We start from the raw sequence: 4,077 nt of genomic DNA, 5'->3' as shown, positions 1-4,077 counted from the left end.
AAGGACCCTATCGTGTGCTTTCTCGCACTCCAAAGTTTTTCAAGGTCGACGCTAATGGTCGTACAGAAATTGTGTCTGTCGACCGTCTGAAAAAAGCGTACCTTGACAAACCTTCAACTCCCGTGGACGACGTGCCCGTGTTTCAAATGCCGCCCACACCACTATCACCACACACATTGTCAACGCCTTTACCAATGCATACACCAACATCAGCACCATCACAATCACACACACCAACAATTACACCACCTTCGTCGTTGCAAAGGAACCCTAGCGAACCTTATTTCACTAGGTTTGGCAGGACGGTGCATTGGCTCAAGAAATTGGAAAAAACTATTTACGTTTAATTTATTGTTTTTACTGGACAATTTCAGTTTTTTTTATTGAACATTTTTCTTCCATTCAGAAAAAAAAAACTATGTATCCGGTTCGTAAAAAATTACACAAGGAAATTTGGAATGTCCATACGCGGGAGGTTGTGGTCAGTTGCGGAGCTATGGTTGAGCATCGATGCCAGTTGTGACCGGTTACCTGGTGGTAAATATTCTGGATGGTCTGTTGATCGTGAGTGGAAAACATCCACTCTAACAGAGTCGATAAAACCAAGTGTGTTAATCTGGTGTGTCCCTGGTGGTGGGGTTGTTGGCGCACGACATTGTGGTAGACAGTACACTGATGGCGAAAACGTCGGCGCAGGAACTGTAATATAGCTGTATTCTGTATGTGTGGTGGTAATGATGTTGACAGTGGTAATGATGTCCTGTTTAAACTTGGCGACGTCGGAGGAATGCCTGGTACTAGGTATCTTAGTCGGTTGGCTCTTGCTATTTTTCCGTGAGGGGATGTCCCACTCATACAGTGAAGATAAAACCGAGTGTTTGATATATATTTGTGCCGCATTTTCTGCGTGGTTTCGATTGCCATCTCGCCTCAGACGTCCCTCCAAAATTTTTTTAATTTCGTGTTCCACACTCAAGGGGGAGCCATTGTAGTGACGTCATATTGGCGCCAAAAAGGCATAGTCGCCATTGCTGAATCCTTAACCACGCATGTGTGGATTTCAGCATCCAAGCGTTCCCGCTTCTATCCTGTCTCTTTTACCCGCAGACAGCGACCAAGCAAGACGTCTAAGCAGGCTCTCTCATTTGAGTGTGGTTGAACGAAGTTGTCTCTACAACGACACCAGCTCGAGGAACAATACATCTACATTTCAGGCTACTCGGAAACCGGACAATTGGAAGCTGTTTTATTTTCTACCATACAATAAATATTTGTTGTTGTTGATCAGATTGGAGTTTCTGCGTTCAGTTCACTTCTAATTTAACATAGGAAAGTTAGGTGTACATCTAATGATGTATAACCCACTTTCCTAAAGATGTATACATACATGCATATATGGGTACAGGACATCAATGATGTCCTTCACGTGAGTCCGAATACTTGAATGTATGTTGACAGTTTGTCCTGGCCCGTTTGCCCGCAGATGGTTGATTTCTGTAGTTATCATAAGTTGTTTTCGGCGATTTGAATGAGTTTTGATTGTTATTTCCAGCAGGTAGACATACGTAGTATGTCCTTTGATTAATCTTAATATATATATATATATATTAAAAATAGTGAAAGCCGGTTTATGGGATTACCTTAGGTTTTCCGTCCATAATATCATCAGATCCCAAAAGCCTGTTGGCCCATGACCTCTTAAAAATATGGAGGGGCAAATGCCTCACTACTCAAAGTAGGGATTATCTACCTTCGCTATTGGCTATCGACTTCCGGTTGTGCCACCATCTTGCAAGGCAAGAATTATGACGATATAGAGTATGGATACTTGTTCATCCTCAAAATATATTTCCTCGTGTTTTACAATTTTATATAGCATAGTATTGTGGTCTTTATGACCTACAGTGTTTTGTTAGTAAGATTGAACTTCAAAATAACCTTCCCCCAAACACTAACTGATAAAAAACAAATTCCACTTTGAAACTAGCCAGATTGATAGATCCTGAAGAAGCTGCATGGAAAATCATGCCAGGTTGCATTTACAACTGCCCGTAGTCTGTGCAGTGGAAACACATGTCGGTTATAAAGACTATATGCTGTATAAAATTGTAAAATAAGAGAAAATAAATTTTGAAAATGAATAAGTTTCCGTATTCTATATTGTTATAATTATTGCTAATATATACTCCAGACAATATTACCACCCAGTGAAGCGAATATGGAATTATCCATCGGAAGAATTTACAGAGTGACTGACAACTAATAGTAGTTATAGACATTAAGTACTGATCAATGTGGTTAGCCATAACCTGGAACACAGCTGAGAACCACTATGGTATCTACCTGGATAATATATATCTTCAAACTCTCTCTCTCTCTCTCTCTCTCTCTCTCTCTCTCTCTCTCTCTCTCTCACACACACACATGCACACACACATATGCACTCACGCACACACACATGCATATATATATTTCAGCGCAGGAGTAGCTGTGTGGAAAGAAGCTTGCTTCCCAACTACATGGTTCTAGGTTCAGTCCCACTGCATAGCATCTTGGGCAAGTGTCTTCTACTGTAGCCTCGGGCTGACCAAAGCCTTGTGAGTGGATTTGGTAGACGGAAGCTGAAACAAGCCTGTTGTATACATACATATATATATATATATATATGTATGTATGTATGTATGTATATGCATGTATGTATTTGTGTCTGTGTTTGTCCCCCACCATCGCTTGACAACTAATGCTGGTGTGTTTCCATCCCTGCAACTTAGTGGTTCTGCAAAAGGGACCGATAGGATAAGTACTAACCTTACAAAGAATAAGTCCTGAAGTCAATTTATTCGACTAAAGGTGGTGCTCCAGCATGGCTGCAGTTAAATGACTGAAACAAGTAAAAGAGTATATATATATATATATATATATATCATTTGTGAAAAACATAAATCCGAAAGAAGAAGCACATTTTAAGATGTAGAGCAGTATATATTAAAAAATGGGGAAGGTTAGTTTATGGGATTACCTAAGGTTTACTGTCCATAAAAGGTTTAGCTTTATTGCGTATCGTCAGTTCCCAAAGATCTGTTGGCCCAAGACCTCAAAGGTAACATTTGGGGACTATCCCCCTTTGCTATTGGCTATGGACTATCGGCTGTGCTGCTATCTTGTGGGCGCCAAAAAGCTAGCATGAGCTTCCTGAAATGTAAACATAGCCTGAAAATATCAGTTCTGGAGTTAAAGATGTTCCTTAGTTTGAGTGAGTCCTATAGGATTCTTGCACGTTCAACTATGCATAACTTGCGACGCTTCATCCCTTTGATGTAGGGGCCTGGATTCTTGAGGATTTTCCATGAGATCGAGTATGAAATCCCATCATCTCTTAGTTGCCAGGCGTGGCTGGCCAGTGATGTTACGTATCTCCTTTCTGGAACTCTGAAGGAGGTTCTGTGGTTGGAGAGATGTTGCTTGAAAGAGTTCCCAGAACATCCAATGTATCACCGTGGTCGTATGTTGTCGATGCTAAACATCCTTAACTCCAGAATGGAGATTTTCAGGCCATGTTTACATTTCAGGAGGTTCCTGGTAGCTTTTTGGAACCCACAGGATGGCGGCACAGCCAGAAGTCGATAGCCAATAGCTATGGGAAATAATCCTCAATTGTTAACTTTGAGTAGTGAGGTATTTTCTCCTCCATATTTTAAAGAGGTCTTTGGACAACATGTTTTTGAGATCTGACGATACGTCATAAAGCTAAACCCTTTATGGACGAAAAACTTTAGGTAATCCCATAAACTGGCTTTCACCATATATATATATATATATATATTATTTTGTTTAAAAGAGTTCCAACACTGTCTGTTTTTTTATGTTTTATTTATATTCCTGCAGAACCAATGTGGGATATAGAATATGGAATATACAATATATAATATAATATACAATATATAATATAAAATAAAATAAAAATGGATGGCACCATGAAATAAAGTATTGAATGTAGATGAAATATTGAGTGTTCAATATAAAGGATCAAATATATAAATATAAATATAAATATATAAAGGTGACTCGAGTTTCAGG

At 39.5% G+C, this 4,077-nt stretch overlaps 1 long non-coding RNA gene across 1 annotated transcript in view; it reads left to right on the top strand.

The window, feature by feature from the left end:
* The window catches only part of LOC128247317 (uncharacterized), a 42,560-nt gene that overhangs the window by 36,998 nt on the left and 1,485 nt on the right, over positions 1–4,077 (top strand). The gene's annotated exons all lie outside the window — the stretch shown is intronic.

This window comes from Octopus bimaculoides, chromosome 3, assembly GCF_001194135.2.
Source record: "Octopus bimaculoides isolate UCB-OBI-ISO-001 chromosome 3, ASM119413v2, whole genome shotgun sequence".
NCBI lineage: Eukaryota > Metazoa > Mollusca > Cephalopoda > Octopoda > Octopodidae > Octopus > Octopus bimaculoides.
Note: the sequence above shows the minus strand (reverse complement) of the source record. Positions and strands in the feature narration are given on the sequence as shown.